Source organism: Lissotriton vulgaris, chromosome 1_1 (assembly GCF_964263255.1).
Source record: "Lissotriton vulgaris chromosome 1_1, aLisVul1.2, whole genome shotgun sequence".
Taxonomy (NCBI): domain Eukaryota; kingdom Metazoa; phylum Chordata; class Amphibia; order Caudata; family Salamandridae; genus Lissotriton; species Lissotriton vulgaris.
This window is the reverse complement of record NC_141685.1, coordinates 215,387,862-215,411,599: the sequence shown is the minus strand read 5'-3', so window position 1 is coordinate 215,411,599 and position 23,738 is coordinate 215,387,862. Positions and strand designations below refer to the sequence as shown.

The 23,738-nt window shown below is 46.3% G+C and overlaps 1 protein-coding gene across 3 annotated transcripts in view; it reads right to left on the bottom strand.

The window, feature by feature from the left end:
- The window catches only part of LOC147740920 (membrane-spanning 4-domains subfamily A member 4A-like), a 200,401-nt gene that overhangs the window by 162,254 nt on the left and 14,409 nt on the right, over positions 1-23,738 (bottom strand). The window contains exon 1 of one of the 3 annotated variants that reach the window (XM_086952207.1): positions 5,927-6,070. The exons of 1 other annotated variant lie outside the window; for it this stretch is intronic. The gene's annotated coding sequence lies outside the window, so the exon portion shown is untranslated. Of the gene's footprint in view, positions 1-5,623; positions 6,071-23,738 lie in introns of those variants that run through there. One more of the 3 variants, XM_086952208.1, reaches the window with a different exon arrangement.

Below are 23,738 nucleotides of genomic sequence, written 5' to 3'. Positions count from 1 at the left end.
TGATGCATTTTAAAGGCCTGCATATTGTCTACAAGCCAGAGGCTGTGAACCCTTTGCATATATCAGAGACCTGCTGAATATATTGAACATGTATTAAAAGCTGTAAACAGTGTATTTTCCAGAGACTATGCAAACTTGAATAACTTTGCAGTATGCATACTATTCATGTTCTAGAGACCATCCTGCATACTGGACCTATCTAACTGTGCAGCCTGCATATATGACGCAGACTGATGGAATTCAAGCTTGATACTCATCCATGGACAGCAACTCTGTCAGCTGTACGCCCAGAGAGCTCTTGGGCTGTCTTAACTCCTCAATGTCCCAAAACGTACCAGACAAATGATATGCAATTTTGTAAATCTCAAGTGTGAGTTTTTGACTGAGAAGCAGCAGAGAACTTTGCAATGAAAATGTTTTATGTTGTAGGTGCATCTAAAAAAGTGAGATCCTGATGTGATGAGGTCATGAGGAGACCAGATTACAGAGCCAGAAAGTTGCGAAAGGGAGCATTGTGATTTTGATAGTACCATATGCAGCTCTTATTGTCACATTTCCTAATCCATTTGCACAGGATCACATTCAAAAGCCCCCTGCCTGGCGTATAAGCTCTCCTGATTTTTCTGCCAAAATATTTCAAGTGCAGGTTCTAGGCAGGAACCTCAGATCCAGTGGCTCTGGGCAACTAATAGTCAAAAGATATGAATGGACAAACTGGGGAGGCAGACGTTTTGCCATCATCACAGCTAAGGAATGGAATACGTTTCGGCCCCATATCAGATCCATTCCTAACCTACCTAATTCCAGACACCTACCTAATTCCAGAACTCCAGAAACGCCTAAAAAACCCGGCTCTTCCCTAAATAATCACTAGCCGAGTTGCTTAATTTACTCTTCCACAGTGCTAGCCCCTTGGCACCTTCAGGTAATTGTTTGCAATTTATAAATTCAGGTAACATAACATGATATATATTTACAATTTAAGTCACTGGAACAGAAAAGTGATTCACCAAAAGCAAACAATGTGTTAGTCAAGCAGAGAAACTACAATTCCATGCCACCCTAATGCACCTTTATCTTTAAGATGCATCAATTTCATATTTGGCAAATTTGCTTAAAAAGCCACAATGATTCAGAAAAGGGGGGTGGTGATGAACAGAGTGTCTGAATTAAGCAGACCACTCTTACCCAGTCCAAAGATCAGGGGTAGATCCATCACCGTTTTTTAGCTCACTGCACCATCCCAGCTCAGAACTTGGCTATATGCAAATTAGTCTGACCCTGGCCCAGTGCATCATGCGAAAAGGGCAGACCAAACTACCAAGCCAATTCTTATACTGGGAAGGAAACAAGCTTCCGGGGACCGGTTTCTGGCATTTCAGCCGTCTTCGGCCCGGCTTGCTTGAATCCTGATGGTGCAATGAGCTAGGGACTCACATCTGAGTATACCCTTCCACGCTTATGGTGGACAAAAATGATTCAGAAAAGGGGGGTGGTGATGAACAGAGTGTCTGAATTAAGCAGACCACTCTTACCCAGTCCAAAGATCAGGGGTAGATCCATCACCGTTTTTTAGCTCACTGCACCATCCCAGCTCAGAACTTGGCTATATGCCAATTAGTCTGACCCTGGCCCAGTGCATCATGGGAACAGGGCAGACCAAACTACCAAGCCAATTCTTATACTGGGAAGGAAACAAGCTTCCGGGGACCGTTTTCTGGCATTTCAGCCGTCTTCGGCCCGGCTTGCTTGAATCCTGATGGTGCAATGAGCTAGGGACTCACATCTGAGTATACCCTTCCACTCTTATGGTGGACAAAAATGATTCAGAAAAGGGGGGTGGTGATGAACAGAGTGTCTGAATTAAGCAGACCACTCTTACCCAGTCCAAAGATCAGGGGTAGATCCATCACCGTTTTTTAGCTCACTGCACCATCCCAGCTCAGAACTTGGCTATATGCAAATTAGTCTGACCCTGGCCCAGTGCATCATGGGAACAGGGCAGACCAAACTACCAAGCCAATTCTTATACTGGGAAGGAAACAAGCTTCCGGGGACCGGTTTCTGGCATTTCAGCCGTCTTCGGCCCGGCTTGCTTGAATCCTGATGGTGCAATGAGCTAGGGACTCACATCTGAGTATACCCTTCCACCCTTATGGTGGACAAAAATGATTCAGAAAAGGGGGGTGGTGATGAACAGAGTGTCTGAATTAAGCAGACCACTCTTACCCAGTCCAAAGATCAGGGGTAGATCCATCACCGTTTTTTAGCTCACTGCACCATCCCAGCTCAGAACTTGGCTATATGCAAATTAGTCTGACCCTGGCCCAGTGCATCATGGGAACAGGGCAGACCAAACTACCAAGCCAATTCTTATACTGGGAAGGAAACAAGCTTCCGGGGACCGGTTTCTGGCATTTCAGCCGTCTTCGGCCCGGCTTGCTTGAATCCTGATGGTGCAATGAGCTAGGGACTCACATCTGAGTATACCCTTCCACGCTTATGGTGGACAAAAATGATTCAGAAAAGGGGGGTGGTGATGAACAGAGTGTCGGAATTAAGCAGACCACTCCTACCCAGTCCAAAGACTGGGCCAGGGACAGACTGATTTGCATATAGCCAGGTTCTGAGCTGGGATGGTGCAGTGAGATAAATAACGGTGATGGATCAAGCCCTGATCTTTGGACTGGGTAAGAGTGGTCTGCTTAATTCAGACACTCTGTTCATCACCACCCCCTTTTCTGAATCGTTTTTGGCCACTATAGGTGTGGCAGGGTATACTCAGACATGAGTCCCTTTCTCACTGCACCATCAGGATTCAAGCAAGCCGGGCCGAAGACGGCTGAAATGCCAGAAACCGGTCCCCGGTAGCTTGTCTCCTTTCTGGTGAAGAATTGGCTTGGTAGTTTAGTCTGCCCTGTTCCCATGATGCACTGGGCCAGGGACAGACTGATTTGCATACAGCCAGGTTCTGAGCTGGGATGGTGCAGTGAGATAAATAACGGTGATGGATCAAGCCCTGATCTTTGGACTGGGTAAGAGTTGTCTGCCTAATTCAGACACTCTGTTCAGCACCACCCCCTTTTCTGAATCGTTTTTGGCCACTATAGGTGTGGCAGGGTATACTCAGACATGAGTCCCTTTCTCACTGCACCATCAGGATTCAAGCAAGCCGGGCCGAAGACGGCTGAAATGCCAGAAACCGGTCCCCGGTAGCTTGTCTCCTTTCTGGTGAAGAATTGGCTTGGTAGTTTAGTCTGCCCTGTTCCCATGATGCACTGGGCCAGGGACAGACTGATTTGCATATAGCCAGGTTCTGAGCTGGGATGGTGCAGTGAGATAAATAACGGTGATGGATCAAGCCCTGATTTTTGGACTGGGTAAGAGTGGTCTGCTTAATTCAGACACTCTGTTCATCACCACCCCCTTTTCTGAATCGTTTCTGGCCACTATAGGTGTGGCAGGGTATACTCAGACATGAGTCCCTTTCTCACTGCACCATCATGATTCAAGCAAGCCGGGCCGAAGACGGCTGAAATGCCAGAAACCGGTCCCCGGTAGCTTGTCTCCTTTCTGGTGAAGAATTGGCTTGGTAGTTTGGTCTGCCCTGTTCCCATGATGCACTGGGCCAGGGACAGACTGATTTGCATATAGCCAGGTTCTGAGCTGGGATGGTGCAGTGAGATAAATAACGGTGATGGATCAAGCCCTGATCTTTGGACTGGGTAAGAGTGGTCTGCTTAATTCAGACACTCTGTTCATCACCACCCCCTTTTCTGAATCGTTTTTGGCCACTATAGGTGTGGCAGGGTATACTCAGACATGAGTCCCTTTCTCACTGCACCATCAGGATTCAAGCAAGCCGGGCCGAAGATGGCTGAAATGCCAGAAACCGGTCCCCGGTAGCTTGTCTCCTTTCTGGTGAAGAATTGGCTTGGTAGTTTAGTCTGCCCTGTTCCCTGATGCACTGGGCCAGGGACAGACTGATTTGCATATAGCCAGGTTCTGAGCTGGGATGGTGCAGTGAGATAAATAACGGTGATGGATCAAGCCCTGATCTTTGGACTGGGTAAGAGTGGTCTGCTTAATTCAGACACTCTGTTCATCACCACCCCCTTTTCTAAAAAGCCACAATGTGCATGAATTTCCCCAAATATCTGCAGTGGAAGAAAATATGTAAATCTGTGAATGCAATAGAAAATAATTGATGTGCGATAAAACCTAGCCACAATTTCTGCACATTTTTTTTAAACAATATCCTCAGGAGAACAATATAACAATTGAAATATACAATAGAAAACGCAGTGTGTGGCAATATATCTTAAAAATATCTCCATATGTCGAAGTCCATGTCTGTGTGACCCCAATCAAGGTTGCTCGTGAACCCTTTGTTTACTACTTTTCTGCTGTTTTCTTCACGGGAGCCAGGCCCCCCAAAATGTATGCTCCTGGCTACAGCCCAGTTGCACTATAGGGAGGGAAATTATGCGGCACAGACTGCACAAGATTCCTTGTACAAAGTTACATTTGATCATTTACTGATTGCGCTTTGTGAGATGCAGATTATGTATGCACTTTTCTAGTGTCGCTTGTCTCACCTTCCTCTCTAATGCCTCTGATTCCTTAAGGTAAGACAGGTAAACTCGGTGCAAGCACCCGCACTTAATTGCCAACACCGGCACTTATGACAGTTTGCCACATGGTGGCGGTGTTTGTTTTATTTAGTGATGAACACAACAACAGTTGTTTACTAATTGAAAACACAGTTAAAATGACAAATACCTGCCACCCAAGCCATTCACATAGCTCTGGGGGCCAGGGATAGTCTGACGTGATGCACTTGCAGGAATGTGATGTGAGTAGATGTGTTTGTAATGTCACCTGCAGCGCTGACTGGGCAATGGATGGCGCAAACTACAGTGGCATCCTGACCAGGGACCCTGGCAGTTATCTTTTTTTACAAATTAGGCACTCACTCATTGAGTTTAAGGAGCCACATATACTATAGCCTTGGAGCCCGCCAGAGCGGGTTCTACTGGCCATTAAATGCCCGATCCATCGTTAAAGTCCTGAGCCGAAGCAGGCCTTTAATGGCTGGTAGAGCCCGCTACAGAGTGCTCTAAGACTATTAAAACATTCTGCACGTAGAGGGCAGAATGTTCACATTTTCAAAACAAAAGCCTCCCTGAGCCCGAGGGGGAAATCCCACCGGGCTCCGTGAGGCGTTTGTTAAACATTGGAATATTGATGCTCCGGGCTCGAAGCCAGGAGCCCTCCATTGTTTTCAATGCGCTCCCAACATTCCAATTTTCTAATGAAGAATCCATACCGGGACCATTCTCCCCAAGGGTTCTGCTTCCCCGAAAGGACAATCCTGTCTCTTGCCAAATTATTCCAAAAATCACTATCAACATGTACTTAGCAGGTCCTTCAAGGTCCTTCTTGGAGGAAGGCAGAGGCTCCTGTATACTTACAGCCTATCCATTACAATATACTTGCTAAATGTCTCTTCTAAAATCCTTTTTTAAGGTTAAGTAAATATCTTGAAGCTTGAAAACCAGGGCTTAAATTGTAAAGAATGAATGCTGGAGCACACGTTCAGTGCAATTAAATGTCGGCTCACCGAATAACAAGGCTGGTGGTCTTGAATCCCCCTCGTGCCTCTTTAATTCACTACCAAATTCTTCCGGCGCCACTTAGCTCACAATTGCAGGTTTATGCTCTCTCCCCTGGCAATGGTTTTTGCGTCTTATTCTTCCTTCTTCTTTTCTCACTGAGTGTTTCCCCTCTCCTGCTCTTGCTAAATGTCTAATGAGGAAAAATAAATGCTGGTCCCCAAAAATGAGTGCCGATGGACCCCACCAGGAACCACCTGCTCAAATTAAGCACTGACGGAAACAAATGAAAGATAAAGGAAGCACTGCACCTTATCTGAGGCTCCAGTTTGAACCAATGTTCGACCGCCGCAGATCCAGCTACAGGAAGGAACAGCACGGAGGTTGTTGCGACACCTGCAATTAATGACTACTGGGTGCTAAAGTGCACTCTCGCTTCCTGTCATCTTCAGTGCAGTCATCTGAAGGCAGGGCTTTCAGATAAAGCCACACCTGTCATTTTCCACTGGACCTTGGCCTGCTGGCCAGACTGAGACACATGACTGTAGAAACACCAATGGTTACTGCACTCTGGATGCTGTAGTCTTTGTTTCTTTGTGAAATGAAATGAAAAATTATTTTTATATAGCGCGTAACTACCCGGAGGCCTCGCAGCGCTTTAACTGATTACTGAGGCGAGGTACAGGGTGGGTTAACACGCTTTTCCAAACAAGTGAGTTTTTAAAGCTTTCCTGAATGCCATCCGGTTGTTATTCTCTCTGAGATTCAGAGGAAGAGAATTCCAAATTCTCGCAGCAGTGTGCGAAAATGAACGGCCGCCCCATCGGGCTTTGTTGATTTTGGTTGTGGTGGCTAGATGCAGTTCACTGGAGCGAAGGGCTCTGGAAGGAGTATAGAGCACAACTAGGGGGAACAAGATGGCAGGGCCTGTACGATGAAAGGATTTATGCACAATGCACATGGCCTTGAATTGTACTCTTGCAGCCACAGGGAGCCAGTGTAGTTCTCTTAAGGCCTTCTTGGCTGACTGCCAACGAGGAATGTTAAATAGTAATCGAGCCGCACAGTTTTGAGTGACCTGGAGTCTATTGGTCACTGCTGCCGGGGCTCCCAGATATAAGGCATTTCCGTAATCCAGGCAGGAGAGTATCAGGGCCTGAACCATGATTCTCCTCGCCTGGAACGGAAGCAGAGGGAGCACCCTCCGGAGCATTCTCATTAGCCCAACACACGTGGATGCCGATCTAGTGGCCTGGACAGAGAAGTCTAGCACTTTATCGAGCCAAACTCCAAGGCTCTTTATCGGAGGTTTAGGGGGAGGAGGAGAACCTAGACATGTGGGCCAGATGGAAGCCAGAGTGGTCGGTGCAGGGTTGCCCAGTAACATAATCTCCATCTTCTCCCCGTTTAGTCTGAGACAAGAGGATTGCATCCATTTGGCTACTGCCTCTAGACAGGGGCCTAGTGTGTTGGACGACCCCTCAGTGTGTCCAAAGAGACCACTAATTGGGTGTCGTCCGCATAGGTACTGACACACCTGATAACTTTGACTTGTAGGTGAAAATTTTGTGACAGGAAAAAGTGTCTGTAAAGATATGTTCTCCCTAAGGTACCTCCACATCCCTCTTCCTCATCCCAGTCCAACACGAGCTCTGGCCCATCTAAGTGACAGTATTCACCTACCCCAGCCAAACAATTTCTCACAAAATGAAAGTTCAGTAACTTTGACGCAGTGCCCAGGGCACAAGTCCTAAAAAAAGAAGTGAGGGGGGGCTAACAAAGTTAGGCAGTATGCAACTGATATCATGGCACATGACATAACAGTGCGTGACATTACAGAGCATGACATCACACATGCCATCACAGGAAGTGCATCACAATCCCTGACGTCATAGGAAGTAACATCACAAGAAGTGATATCAGATCTTAAGACTGCACAACTAGGTTTGGCAGGTCTATCATGAGTACATTTGAGTGCATCTGATGCGTTTGCATTTTGCAAGAGCAAAGCTGGAGAAGATGATCAAGTGGTCCATGGAGGTCCATACATTGATGGCTCCTATAAAGAACTTTGTGAACCCATCATGCAGGGGTCAGAATATGTCCTTTAGAGAAAGGAGTCAGGGCCAGGATGCCCCCTATCTGGCAAAGCCTTTCCAGTCCTCCCTCAAAGCTTGACCTACTCTCCTAAAGACATGACTACCCATTTCCAAAGTTAGAGCACTGCATGTGCCCAGGGCTTGTGAAACCAATGCTGCTGGTGGGCTTGCAGCACTGATTGTGCCACCCACCGGAGCAGCTTGTAAAGTGCGTCTCAGGTCTGCCATTGCAGAGCCTGTGTGTAGTCTGGTACTGCCATGTTGACTGGGCAAGTGCACCCACTTGCCAGTCCCTAAACCTTCTCTTTTATACATATTAGTCACCCCTATGGTAGGCCCAAGGGCAGGTTGCATTGTAGGTAAAAGCCAGGACATGCCCTGATGTGTTTGGCATGTCCTAATAGTGAATTACAGCCATGTTTGTGCTTCACTATTTCAAGGTTACCTGTTCTACATAGGCCAGAATGGGCAGTTAGATTGTAACATCTTATAATCCTAACTGACTCAGGCAACTAGGTAGAAATTCGAGTTTAGTGTGCCTGAACTCAGAATGATAAAATACATCTTTTAGTGGAGTTGGTTTTAACATTCTGTGTTTGAAAATACCACTTTTAGAAAGTAGGTATTTTCTTGCCTAACTATCCAAGCCTGCCTCTGCTAGGTGTGTATTACTTGTCTGGAGGTTGAGTGACAGGGGCTGGGGGATTTCAGGAGACAGTGTGAGTCTGCACAGGGCTGAATAGAGAGATGTACACGCAGATGGGAGGGAGGAGTTGCACCTGGGACCTGAATAGGGCTGTGCCTTCCCTCCACAATGCTGGCTCCACCTCCTGTGGTGTGCCTGTGGTCCCTGGCCGACTGTCAAAGGAAGAGAAGGAGTCCTGTAAACAAAGTGCTCCAGGACTGACCAGAACTGGTTTGGGTTAGGTACAGACACTCTCTGCCTTCAGAGACTAAGGATTTTGGTGTATAAAAGATGGGACCCACACCCCAGAACTTTAGATTACTTCTGAGAATCAAGACGAACATTTGCTGAGGAGAAGAACCATGAAGCTGAAGTAGGAGACTACCCCTGTGCTGTGTGTTTGGGGGTTGGCCTGCAGTGGTTGCTTCATTTGCCAAAGAATGGAGTCTGAGTGTGCTTTCTATCAACTTGAAGAAGAATCTCCAAGGGCTTGAACTAGAGCTTGGCTCCTGCCTGAAGTCTCAGGGATTCAAGACTTCACCAACCCGCTCCCCCCTGAGTTCCCTTGCTGGGAATTGAAGTGCCTGCTGTTGTGCTGGGCCTTCTGAGAGACTGCGTGTAACTGGGAGCTGGAAGCGCGACGCATCAACGAGAAGCGTGTCGCCGCCACTGTCATCATCGCATCGCCGGAGAAGGAGGACGCTGCCACAGAGGTCATTGTCGCATCACTCGAGAAGCGCGTTGCAGGGCCTGTTCACGGCTCCAAAGATCATTGAGTCACCGCACGGCTGTCGTGTGTGCAAGCATCATACCAACGTTGTCGCATCACAAACGAGACGCCATTTTGACGCATTGCACCGGAAAAGAGTATCGCATCGAGGTGCCATCTTGTCGCATCGCACCAGGGAGCAGTAAGAAACCGATGCATCACTTCCCCACACATTAAGGAAGCGAGCATCAACTCCCCTGCGCAGCAATAAGGAACCGACACATTCACTCCCTTGCATGTAAGGAACCAACGCTTCACCTTCCCAGCGACCCTTTTGTTTTCTTTGCATTACGCATTCAAGGTACATCGAGACTAAAGTGTCTCATTTACAACTTGAGAGACCTGAGCTATTTTATAACATTTTAGAGTCTATTTTAGAGTACAGTATTGTGGATTTTTGTCGTTTGGTCTTGTGTTAAGTCTATAAAAAAATACTTATTTTTATAATAGAACCTGTGTGGTGTCCATCTGTAGTGTTGTCACTGTGTTACTGTACGTGTTCACAAATGCTTTACACACTGCCTCTGAGATAAGCCTGCCTGCTCGTCCCAAGCTACCAAGTGGGTGAGCAGGGGTTATTTTAGTAGTGTAGCGCCTTACCCTGACTAGACGCAAGGGTCCCTATTTGTCACAGGTTCCTACTTATGCCAACTAGAGCCCCCCAAATCTAAAAACCTTCAATGTCCTCTTCAGTGTCAGGCTCTCCTTCATGGAATTCAGGATATGCTGGCAAAAGCTGTGATTGCTCCGGTTCTAGAACAAGAGTTTTATAACGGATTGTACTCCATTCTCTTTCTGCTGCAAAAGAAACCAGAAGAGCTGTTGAATCAGATTCTGATCGTCAAAAAGGTGAACACTGAGGCTTGCAAATCAGGAACAGTTTAAGTTTCTTTAAACAATAACGGCAAGGAATAGCAACCACATCTCTTACAGCTGCGTGCTGGACTTCAATTTGCATTAGGTACATGGCATGCTTTATACTGTACAGCGGGTGCACTAAAGAGAAGCTTGTCCCCCTTTGGGCAGGAAATAATGGTACAATGGTTGATAACTTGTGAGTTTAGATGCATGATCCCACCCTGATAGAAGGGGCCATCAATTGGTTAGGATAGGATATCATTTATAAAGCGAGCTAATACCCGAGGGTGACAAGGCACTATAGAAGACCAATTGGAAACAGTATGAAAGGCAAACAAGCAGCGAACTTAAGACACAAAAAACCTGGCCAGGTGTGTCATAGTAGCTATCTAGGGAGATGCTTACAATTGGGCATTGTTTGGCCTTATCTGATTAATGTAACTGACCGGTTGTTCTGGTACTGCGCCCTGGGGCCGAAAGCAGTTCCTCTGCTGTGCATTTTTTTGTGTTTATGAGTGTGTGCATCTTATTTATTTCTTTAGGTATTACATCCTGGGGCCATATGCGATTTATTGCTTCAACCTTCCAGATGTGTTCGAGGCTTGCTCGATATCTGGTGTTTCCATCATGGGAAGCTCTGGGGGTGGAAAGAGAACACCTGGGCTATGTTGATCTGATAAAGGGCCACTCCGAAACTGTAACAAGTGTTTTATATTGAATTTGGGTAGGGCAGGCAACAGTTTCCCTGCAGTGTGCTGGACTCGTAAAAATGGGACCGTTTTATAAATTGATCTGAAGCTAACAGTACTTTTTATCTTAAGCGAGTCAATGTTTCCATATTCCATATTACTTTTTAAAAGTAATGCTTTAATCCTTCTTTCTTTTAGTTGCTCCAGGTTTTTTTGGGGCTTTGATGGACCTCAAAGAGCCTGATTTATTTATTACAATAATGCTGGACTCTTCAAGGTGCCTTTGTATTTGCACCCTCTGTCACCATAATCAACTTTGAGTATTACTTTTTGGGTAGACATCCGCGCCAAGGATATTCAGAAAGGTCCTGGTACCTTTGGTGGGTATTCTACATTCTAAGGGCATCAAAATAGTTATCTAGAGGACTGATTATTTTTGCATTGCCTCTAATTTTACTCGAGGTCTAAAGACATGTCACTTAGTTTAGTCAAATAGTGTCATATTTAACTGGAAGAATTTTGCCTACTCCCCACTCAGCATCTTCAATCCTCAGGGCAATGTTTTGCTCTAATGCAGGACACATTTTCCTTCCCTAGTCTGAGAGCCATGCAGCAAAAAACACAGGAAACAGCTACGGCTTGGTTGAGGGTGCGGGTGGAATGGCTGCCTCCGTAGTGGATATTCCCCAGGTCTGAATCACTCTAACCCTTAGTTTGACACTCTCATGCTTTTCAGTTGCAGTATTCTTCCAGAGGACTACTTGCTTCTCCTTGTGGACCTATGAAGATTCTGAACTTTCTTTGAGATTGTGTTTGTTAGGTTTAGCCGTGTCCAATTTATGGAGCCAATGGGCTACAATGAAAGTTTTTAGTCGATCAGAAGTTCTTCCTCCTATTTGTTAATTTACTATCTCATGGCTTCCAGAGTTTTTTCACCAGCATCCAGTGTTTTAATTACCGGTCCCTCCTTGGGTTTTTGTGGTTCAGCAGTTTTGCAGGAGTCTCCTTTTGAACCTCTTCACTTTGCAGATTTGAAATTTCTCTCAAAGTTCAATTTTTAGTTATTTGTTTAGTTTGCAGAGTGGAAGAACTCAGTACATTGCTATTTGTAGATCCCTTTCTTCAATTTTTCCAGGTTAGGTTAATTATATACCCTTCTCCCTACTGTTCCTACTCTTTTTCACTGTTAACAAGATTTAGGGCCTGATTTCGATCTCGGTGGATGTATTACTCAATCACAACGGATGTCTTACTCCATCACAACGGTGACGGCGATCCCGTCCGCCAAAATTTAAATCCCATAGGATATAATGGGAAATATATTTTGGCAGAAGGGATATTCGTCACCCTTGTGACAGAGTAACCCATCCGCCAAGATTTAATTCAGGCCTAAGTGCTCTCAGTAGTTTTTCCTACTCCCTCCTGGGAATCTGAAAGCATTTTCATACTATGAATGTGCATGGGGCTTTAGCCATTTGTATAAATAGGACTGTGAGCGCCGTCACTTACACTAATGTCAGTAGCTTGACTTGTACCACAGCAGCTTTAGCTGGGTAGTGCCACGGTAAGTCAATTCAGAAAATAAAGGCCAACAACTTTTTTACTTGCCTTAACTGCAATTGACTGCTTCGCAGGTCTTGGAGCCTGTATGCTTTGTGGAGGAGGAAAACACTGTGCAGGGACTCGAAGTCCCAGGAGCCCAGGAGCCCTGCAAACTGCCCCACCTGTGCTGCTGTGGCGCTGAGACCCGCCACAGCCGCCTTATAGCTCCTGCGCGTATTGAGGGCGCGCGCGCGCCGGGAGAAGCCCGGGACAAGGGCGGGCCGTCTTAGGCCATTAGGGTCTGGAAGAGGCCAGGCCGGGCTATGTCATTAATTTTGAACATTTCAAGCCTCTACATGCTTGGTTAATAACCCGTGTATCGTATTTTAACTTGCTCATATTTTTAATGGCTGTGTCATTGTATATTGTTTAAATATTTGTTTGTTATATTTAGTCTATTAGCTGTTTCTTGGTGACTCATTCTTTTGCCCTATAGGGTAGCAATCATGGTTAGAAGGAAGACACAGACAGCACCCGTAGGGACATTAGCTACAGCAAAATCTACCGTGACAACTATGGAGGCATTCCTATTGAGAGCGGCTAAAGTTATTGATAAGGAGATCGAGCTGGTGAACAGGCGTCTTTCTAGCTCACCGGTCGGTCTTCTTAATCGACCACGGTTATGCTCCTCCAATAATAGCCATAATGATGTGCAGGAAGTTTTGGAGGATACCCAACATCGCTCGGGAACAGGCAGTGAAATACTGGCTGTGGATTTGCACTCTAATTCTTCTGAAGTCACAGGTAGGGCATTGCCGAAACCGCTGTCCCCTGCGATAATAATCGCCAATAGAAAAGGCCCCGTGAATGTTGCTACTATGGGTGAGGCAGGGCATGATGGGAAAAATACTGTTGCCTCTTCCGAGGCTCTTAAAGATCCCAGCCTATTTCCACCCCCAAAGGTAGCCGGTAGCCCAGCGGTTAGTCGCAAGAGGAAAGGTAAAGCCACCACGGGCCAAGCAAAAAAATCCAAACCTAACAATTCGCCAATATTAACTCCCTCTTCAGGGTTGTCTCTGGGGGTTGATAAAACAATTTTGGACATTTTTAAATCATTGTTGAGCTCTGTGACTGGCTCCCAATTTCTCCAGGTTGCATGTTATTGAACACAGCCTTGTCGCGCTAACTAGGCGTCAGGACTTACCTTGCCCCTTAGCCACAACAAGCAGCCTGCCAAGCAAGCCCACCGTCCCAGCCGATCCTGTACATCCCCCAGATGGCCCTAATCATGATATTCCATCTAGTACTAGTGTGCCTAATGGGGGTGGCCAGGGTAATATCACTTCACTAAAGCTGGTGGGGGGCACTACCGAGGGTTTTACATCTAACAGGCTACCCCAAACCACACATCCTAACCACAAATTCCAGGGACCGAGGAATAACAGTAATGCCCACCAACGTCTTAAATCCTACAGTAATAGATTTGCCTCCCCGATCTACACCATTGGTGGTAATCTTGGGGAATGTGCCACCTCTTCCCCACGGTTCCACCGAAGTTTATCACCAACTCAAGAATAAGGTGATCCATTGGCTCACAAATAACACCTCGATAGGCCCAGCAATAGATCGTAACTTTATAATGGCTCATCGTGTGGGTTGGGTGGGAAACTCAAGAAAGGAAGGAGGGGGCGACTGTATTATTGTAAACTTCAACGACCGTCGAGCGGTTATTTAGAGGAACAAGAGTAAGCCAGTTTAATACTGGCTCTGCAATCCAGATTCTCCCCTTGGGCTTCTTTTACCAACCCGAGCTACCAAAAAGTAATAACCCCTCTTCATATACTGGATGGCAGACATACGGACCAACAGCAATCACTAGAGCTAACCACCTGACCCCCTATGTTGCCAACTATAGTCCCCGGGGGGATTTTCACCCTTTACCCGTTCCACAAACGAGTAACAGATTTGCAGCTCTCTCTACGTTAGAGGACTGCAAATGACTGGAAATATTTGAAGTCTCTAGAGAGCCCACGCCGCCTCTTAGCTCACAGCATATAAGAGAGGGCCGCCCAGGAGAGTCCCTGGTGGGGAATGTACCGCCATCCATTCTGAGAGCCTAAAATGGTTCCCACCATAGACCCCACAAGCAAAGTAGCCCATAACATCATCTCTTGGAATATTGCTGGGTTGGCAGGGAAATCTCAAGATTCAAAGTGGATAGATTTTATTAGGTTATTCCCCGTGATATGCTTACAAGAGACTTGGTTGTTGGATTGTGATCTTTTTATAGAGGGCTACAAAGCTTTTTTCATCCCGGCCGTACCATCACCCAGTGGTAGAGCTACAGGAGGCTTGGTCATATATACTGCTTTAGCCCTGAAATGTGTAATCAACTCCATATCTAGTGCTAATGCTGACATTTACGCTGTCACCCTGAAGCAAGGGAATGCAAAGCTGCTTTTGATTACTTTTTATAATGCTTTGAATACCACAGGGTTATGTCGGATTTCCCAATTGGGTGATTTTGTTAAACAGCTTGTTGGAATTAGTCCCCACGGTATTATGGTAACGGTGAACTTTAACCTTCACCCTTTTGGCATTCCGATGAAAACTCCCATGGGAGAATTGGGATACGGTAGGATGGAGGACTTCCATTTTGAACATTCTAGTTGGGGTGATGCACTGAACCATCTGCTTAATGAATATAAGCTGGTTTCTACCATGTCTGCAGTGGATATCTGTAGTAAACAGGACGTTCCCACATTTAAGGGCCATATTGGGGGGTCTTTTATAGATTATATTTTAATCACGAAGGGCCTACGATCACGTATATCAGATTTGAAAATCTTATATAGTATCTACAGTTATCATAATCCTGTTTGTATCCATCTGGGTGGCAATTTATTGCACCTACAGGTTAAGTCGGCCACCTCCGGTGTGTTGAAACCCACGGACGGAAGGCGTTGACTTAAGTGGTCAAAGTTGAACCCAGATTTATTTTATGATAGCATTCATAAATCTTGTGCCCCGGAACTCACATTTTGTGTGTCCCCTACTTCCCTCCCCTTGGATACCCTTAAGGCTTTTGAGGGGATTACCTCTAAGGTGGGGATGTTGTTTACCACTCCCATAACTGCCCCGCTGCTTAGGGACCCCAAATGGTTTGACCATATTTGCTCTAAAGCCGCCAGGGAGATAAAGGCTGCCCGGAAAGTTAACCCTAGAGACCACCTGCAGATTCGCTCATTACCTTTCATCTATAAAAAGGCACTAGCAAAGCATAAGGCTGAATTAAAGGAGATGGTTTGGAAAGATCTCTTAGACCCCAGCACCCTGAACAACAGCGAGAAATTCTGGGGCATAATTAACAGACCACCGTTTGATAACGGCGGGGATCATAGACTGGGCACCAATATTCCTGAAGACGACTGGGTATCTCATGTCAGCTCCATATTTAAGAACATCACCCCTCAGTTAGAATTACACTACGGTGGGCAGGTTGTAACATCTCCACATTTCACCTTAGGAGAAGTTGAGAAAGGAATCATGGGGTTGTCAAGTAACAAAGCACCAGGCCCTGATGGTATGCCCCCGGACCTTTTTAAATCAAAAATGTCACTATGGACGCCGGTCCTCACAGCAGTGCTGAATGCAGCAGTAGTATCGGGTTGCCCCAGGTCATGGGGTATTTCTACCATTGTGTCGGTTTACAAGAAGGGAGTCCGTAATAGCACTACCAGCTGTAGACTGATCTCCTTGATTGATTCCGTGGTCAAGATTGTGGGAGGTGTGGTGCTGGATAGACTGACAATTTGGGCTGAAGAAAACAGGATTATATCAAATATCCAATATGGGTTTCGCCCGGGCCACTCCACATTGGCACAATGGCTAAACTTGTATATGGTGCTCGGGAAGTACACCGTAGCCCGACGGGACACCATCTACATGGCGTTCATGGATCTTTCCTCTGCGTTTGATTGTGTAAATCGGGGGAACTGTGGGAATCCATGGGTGCCATGGGGGTGAAGGTTACCCTGGTAAACTTCCTGAGGGCCCTTCACAAGGACACAAAGGCCAATGTCAGATATTCACTGGATCACAGGGTATCAAGAAATTTTAATGTTGAGAGAGGAGTGAGGCAGGGCTGTATTTTGGCCCCCTTCCTTTTTAATTTATATATCAACGAGTTAGACACGTTTTTGGTTAAGACTGGAGTTGATTTCCCTTATGTTGGGCTCAGGGGACTGCCCGCTTTGCTATACGCAGACGATGCTGTCCTCTTGGCAAGAACTGCCAGAGGTCTGCAGTCCCTACTAAATGCTTTTTGTCGTTTTATAGCTGACCGAGATCTAGCAATCAATAACACCAAATCCTACATCATGCAGGTGGGGGCGCGTCCCAAGAAACAGTATTCGTTTGTGGTAACTGCAGAGAAGGTTCCCCTGACTTCATCATTTTCTTACCTGGGAATCTTATTTGACGACCAGTTAAAATGGGGCCCGTTGGTACAAAGGAAAAGAGGGGAGATAACTCGGGCAAACTCCGCCATATTCAACTTTGCGTCAAAAATGGGCAAACGCCCAGTTGCCGTATTGCTGAAGATTTATCAGGCAAAAAGTGTTGCTTTGGGTAGTAATGGCGGTGAATTATGGGGGTATGCACCAGCCGAAGGTATCGGGGTGGACGAGAACAGCTTCCTAAAACAGCTCTTGGGGGGACCCAAGGGAACGTCTAACTTAATAGTGCATGAGGAAACTGGTTTACCCTTTATTGGCAATACCATAGCACTACGGCCTTTACTTTTCTGGCTGAAGTGTTGACTAAATAAAGATCTGGTTCTCAACCATCAGCTGTTAAGGGAAGTTCTGTCTTTGGACCATATGTTCGATATTCCATGGCTCAAATATCTAAAAGGCTGTTTTACGGAGTTGGGGCGCCCAAACCTTTTTTTAAATCCAGATTCGATTGTTATCGCAGATGTGGAGATTGTAAAAAATTATTTTATATTAATGAAAAAACTAAATCGAGATGGGGTGGAATTGGCAAAACCCAGCCTTCGCAATTTCATGATGCTCAAAACCACACCATCTATGGAGCCATACTTATCATGGCTCGTAACAAGCCATGAGCGTTTTTTATTAACAATGATTCGGCTGGATTATTTTCATTTACTTTTAGCTGTACCGAGGGGATCTCATAGAGGCCAAGTGTTACCTCCCTGCAGCTGCGACAATACGTCTCCGCAGGATTTGGTGCACTTTTTATTTATCTGTTCCCTCTATAATGCCCCCCCGGAGGTTCTTTTTGAAGCCACTTTTAAAAAAACTGAAGTTTAAACAGGTCTGCCCCGCCCTTTGCTATTTACAAAAGTTAAAATCCGAAAGCACCTAATACGTGATTGAATTCTTGAAATCTGCTCTAAAATCAAGAAACCGTAGGGAGATCTGACAGCTATATACATCTTGTCATTATATTTGTAGCCTATTTATATCTTTTCATGTCTTTTTTAATGAAATGAATTTAATAAGTCCTGCAAATATGACCATGGTACTTGTTTTTAATGTGTCTTACGTCTCTTGTTGTAATGTTACTTTTATGGTCTTTTACTTATGTAAAACCGGATAAAGTATTTTGAATTGAAATAGGACTGCAATGATTTTGTTCACTCCCCTTGGTCTTTTAATTCAGGGTAAATGCCTAAATTCTCCTGACCGTAGTCAATGGACCCATTTTGCCATCACTAGAGCTTAGGATTTCATACAAGTTGCCATACGAGATTCTGTTCAAGGTCACCGTCAGGATGGCAGCATCCTGGGCAGCCACATTGTAAAGTTGCTACATGGTCTTCTCCTCCCACCTTCATGCCACATTACCACTTGTAGATTGAATGAGGGTTTCTCATAGATTTTGCTGTACATGTTTGGAGTGCTGTTAACTCACAAATTGTCTTTGTTAAAACTGCATTGGGTGGAGCAATATTTCACTAAAATATTCCCAGTGGGTACTTGTGGTGGTTTGGATAATTCCTCAAGTTGTGATGAATGGGACGAGGAAGACAGGCAAGGAAGTAATTACCGGGTTACTTGGCAGTAATCTTTATTACGGCAATCTCTACTACTCGGAGTACTAGTCTTCCTCATCACAATCCCTGATTTCCCAACACTCCAAACCCAATTGTGGGTGCCACAGTGCCTCTACTGTTCTTCATATAACAAGAAGAATTGAAGATAACCTTTGAAAGGGCAGTATGCAGATGCCACCATCTGGGAACGAAACGGAGATTTGTCAAAATCCCCAGCTTCATTTCTTTTTTAAATACATTTTCATTACAGCATTTTGGATATGCAACCACAAACCCCCCTCAATACAGAGGATGTCATAAATATATAAATCTAATTATCCTGTTCAGTTAATCCATTACCCAGACTCCCTCCCCACTCCTTCTATTGCTCTTGGATCCATGTGGAAATGGGGCCCATATCCTAAAGCCTCTATGCTTTTTTGGTGAGTGTTCTCTTTATGGCATCCTTCTGCTTTTTCTTTCTTTTTGTCTTTGTTTAAGGTGTACTATTATCGGGCTTCACTGAGCACGTTGTTACTATTCACGAAAAAAGTTCTCGTTTATTTGAAACACATTACTAGGTGGTGATTGGTGGTAGTCAATGCGACTTATTCACAATTTTTGTTTTATTACTATACACACATTTCCAATAAATCTTAACTGAACATCTGACACCGATTAACAGGTTCTCTTTGGTCTAATCCACTTTTTCTTGGCCTGTTTGATCTAATGTGTTGATCTTCTCTGGGAAGGAGTTCAGCCTTTTAGTGTTTGTTTCATTTCACCATGATGAGGCAAACGGATTTCTTTAAGAGATGTCTCTGTTGATTGGCATTTGATGTCCTTGTCTTTTCTGATCATATGGATTGTGATATTCTAGCCCTGAGGAAGTCTGTGGCTTATACCACTAAAGACGAAACACGTGTTGCCGGCTAGGATTGTCTATGAAGAACTACAGAACAATAAAGGAAGATAAGAAAACCGTCTCAACCGTGATTTATTAAGGACTTTACTTACTGTTTCTGCAAACTCAGGATATACTTGTGTTTTTTTTACTTTATATGGTATAGATTTTTCTTTACCTTTGTGTGAGAAGTTGGCCTGATAGGTAGTGTTTCCAATTCTGGAACCACTGGTTATCAGTCCAAGCAAACCCCAAAGATGTCAGGTTGTAAGTCAACCTTGTAGACAAGCTATCCTAGTGGTAGCATGGACTAAGCAGCCTTAAAGGCTTAACTTAAGAGGTCGTGTTAAGCGAGCTTGTTTTACCACATACAATCCTGTAATCAAATGAAAGGACACCACACAAGTATATATTATAAAAATATATGTATTTATTACTAAATTACTCCCCAGTACTCTTTATGAGGAAAGGGGCACAAGCGTTAAACCAAAAGCACTGTTAAACATATAAAGTTGGCACAATTATGGCTGAGGGCGGGGGGCCACTCAGACCATATATCAAAAAAGTGGTATAAGTAACACTTTACGAACAATGGTTAGGCCTAGGGCCTAGAGATTCGCTGGGAGCAGTCAGGACAAGCAATGAAGAAGTCGGGAGTAGCCCACAGGAGACGGATGCAGCACGGAAAGTGCAGCGCGCACCAATGCACTGTCAATGGTGCGTAAAAGTCAATTAAAGTGAATAAAAAGATACTTCCGCTGAACCTAGGAACACAAAACTTTAGACACAGACCCTAGAGGTGTGTACCAGTGTAAAGACACCGGCGTTGCAAAGTTACCTCACCCACAGGCCGTGGGTGCACAGGGTCGAAGTGGCGTCGGGTTCTGTCACGCAGGTTCTGGGTGCTTGGAGCTGTTGCAGCTGCAGGCGCTGTGAAGCAGAAGTGTCCGGTGCGATCCAAGGGTGGATCGATGTAGAAAAGTACCTGAAAGCAGAGGGGACAGAGTCTGGGTCACTCAGCAGTGACCAGGGTGGAACCAGGACGGAACCAGGCAATGTCGGGCGCAATCAGGCGGTTGTCGATAGGCTTCTCTCCGCTGTCACGTGGGCTCTGGGGCATCTGCGACGTCCAGGAGCAGGTCACGGTCTGTCCCACGTAGGCTCTCGCCGTCAGCACCGTCGGCTTGAAGATTGTAGCAAACAGCACTTGGCAAAAGCAATCCACGCGGAACCGGGAGATTGCTTATCACTCGGACCAGGAGGGTCAGAGTGGGTGCTCCTTTTCACAGGAGCTGGTGCAGATCTGGAGCAACCAGAAAAGCAAGTCGTATTTCGAAGTTCGTCGGCACAGGGGCCACAAGCCAGCTGGCAAGTGACCGGGCCAACGCGTCGAGCGCACACAAGCAGAAGGGCCCCACGCAGCACTCAGCGAGTGTGGAGGGGTGAGCTTTGGTGCAAGTGGAGCTCGGGGCTGGGGCTTCTCAAACCCCGGTGTACAGCTTCGAGGGTCACTCGTGGGCCGCACGGTCAGCGTCTCGTGGCCTTTTCAAGATGGCGTGCCCCACGCTTCCGGTCGCCTCCACGGGTCTCAGCTCTGCAGGGACTGTGGATCGGGCAGGTAGAAGGCAGGCAAGCTTGATCTCGTCGATCTCTGTCGCTCGAGTTCCGGCGGGAACTGCAACAAAGCAAGGGTCGAGGGCTGGATGGTGCCTGTTTGCACAGGGTGGTCACTCCTTGACCACAAGGGAGATTCTTCAGTCTTCTCACGTCGTGTAGAAAGTCGAAGGGTCCAGATTTAGTTTCTTATGTTTCTTCAGGATGATCTGAGGTCCGTTGGGACTGCTCCCCCTCTTATTCGAATCTAGGGGGTTGGACATCCTGCTAGGTCCCCTCCTATGGGTGGGACCCAGGAAGGGGGTGGTTACACCCCTCTCCTTTGATCCTGGCCGCGCTGGGACAGGGGCTGGGAGGCCCCAGAACCGGTTTGGCCGGATCCTGCAAGGGGCAGCCTTGTGCTCCCCAGGCAGTGTCTGGTTTCATTGAAACCTCCCTACTCCAATCCACTATCTCCTGTCTGGGGTGGTTTGACACCGCCCTGTGACAGGAAACTCTTTGTCCAGGCCTCCTCTGCCGGGTTTCGGTCAGCAGCAGGAGGTCAGACCCGTGTCTGTGGCAGGGGCATCCATTTTGTGGATCTGAGGCTCATTTTAAATCAACCGCGTTTCAGTAAAGTAACATGTCTTCTCCCTCTAGAAGGGTGGAATGCTATCCCCGTCGCCAGAACTGGCGAGGGGATAGTATTCCAATTCGTATGACACCTTACACGACATGTTTTGATAAAGCCAAACCAAAGTTGCTATATAACCGCGAGGATTATAATGCGCTTAAGAGTATATGGTATGGCATTATCCCGGATCAGCTTAGGGAGTTGTTCCCGACAGCTGCAGACAGGCTCAGCTCATGCCAGAGCACCATCTCACATAAAACCACGCACTCTGCCTCCAGGATTGATGAGGCCTTCCATAGGAGTGGCTTACAGGCTATATATGTGTCCAGATATAGGTTTAGATATAGGTATACTATATCTAAGCAAGGGGTGATTACACCCACTTGCCCCAGCTGAGTGATCAGCCAGTTGTGTCAATTTAAGAACCAGCCAGGGGTGGCAAAAGCTATGCTTCAGCCCCTGGTAGGCCTTGGTGGCACCTATGCCCTGAGCACCTATAGTGCATGGTACAGGGGCTGACAAGGAGTCCATTTCCAATTGTGGTATGTACCTATAGCACATGTATTATAAATTTAGAGAGAGAACAGCAGGCTGGGGGTCTGATTAGCAGGCCCACAGCCTCAGTAAGTCGAAAACCAGTGAAGCAAAAAGCAAAAATTGGGGTGACCATAGGATAGCAGACCCTACTCTCCTACATAACCCCCCCCCAAACGCAGGGACATTAAACTTAACCTTGACCAGATAAGTCTTCATGTTCTAAGTGGAAGTACCGGGAGAGACCATCTGCATTACCATGGTCAGTCCCTGGGCGGTGCTCCACTGTAAAGTCCATCCCCTGTAGGGAAATGGACCACCTGAGCAGTTTGGGATTTTCACCCTTCATCTGATTTAGCCACAAGAGGGGCTTATGGTCTGTCTGAATTAGGAAGTGAGTACCAAACAAGTATGGCCTCAGCTTCTTCAGGGCCCAAACCACAGCAAAGGCCTCCCTCTCAATAGCTGACCAACGTTTCTCCCTGGGGGTCAGCCTTCTGCTAATAAAAGCAATGGGCTGGTCTTGACCATCTTGATTAAGTTGTGAAAGCACAGCTCCCACCCCCAACTCAGAAGCATCTGTCTGTACAATGAACTGTTTGGAGTAGTCAGGACTCTTCAGGATAGGTGCAGAGCACATGGCCTTCTTCAGGTCATCAAATGCCTTTTGACAGCTAACTGTCCACTGAACCTTTTTGGGCATCTTCTTGGATGTCAAGTCATTCAATGGTGTCACAATGGACCCATAGTTCTTTACAAATTTTCTGTAATACCCAGTCAGGCCCAAGAAGGCTCTGACTTGTGTCTGGGTAGTTGGAGGAGTCCAGTCCTGTATGGTCTGGATCTTGCTCTCCAGTGGTTGAACTTGACCCCCACCTACTAGGTGGCCCAAGTACACAACCTTGCTCTGCCCTATCTGGCACTTAGTAGCCTTGATAGTCAGGCCTGCCTTTTGCAGGGCCTCCAGAACCTTCTTCAGGTGGATCAGGTGATCCTCCCAGGTGGAGCTAAAGACAGCAATATCATCTAGATATGCTGCACAAAAGTCATCCAGCCCAGCAAGGACTTGGTTCACCAACCTTTGGAAAGTGGCAGGTGCATTCTTCAAACCAAAGGGCATTACCACAAACTGATAATGCCCACTAGGGGTAGAGAATGCTGTTTTGGCTTTTGACTCCTCAGCTAGTCTGATTTGCCAGTAGCCAGCTGTCAAATCAAATGTGCTCAGAAACTTGGCAGAAGCCAATTTATCAATGAGCTCATCTGCTCTTGGAATGGGATGAGCATCTGTCCTAGTGACAGCGTTGAGACCTCTGTAGTCCACACAAAACCTCATTTCTCTCTTTCCATCTTTGGTATGAGGTTTTGGCACAAGGACCACTGGGCTAGCCCATGGGCTCTCTGATGGCTCAATCACTCCAAGCTCCAACATCTTTTGCACCTCAGCCTTTATACAATCCCTGACATGGTCAGGTTGCCTGTAGATTTTATTCTTCACAGGCAGATTGTCACCAGTATCCACCTCATGGGTGCACCAGCTAGTCTGACTGGGTGTGAGTGAAAACAAGTGTCTGTGGGCCTGCAACACCTGTCTGCAGTCCACCTGTTGCTGTTCAGTGAGGCTGCCTGCCAAGGCTACTCCATCAACTGAACCATCATCAGGGTTCTGGGAAAGCAGGTCTGGGAGAGGGTCACTCTCTTCCTCCTGTTCCCCATCTGTGGCCATGAGGAGACTCATGTCCTCCCTGTCAACAA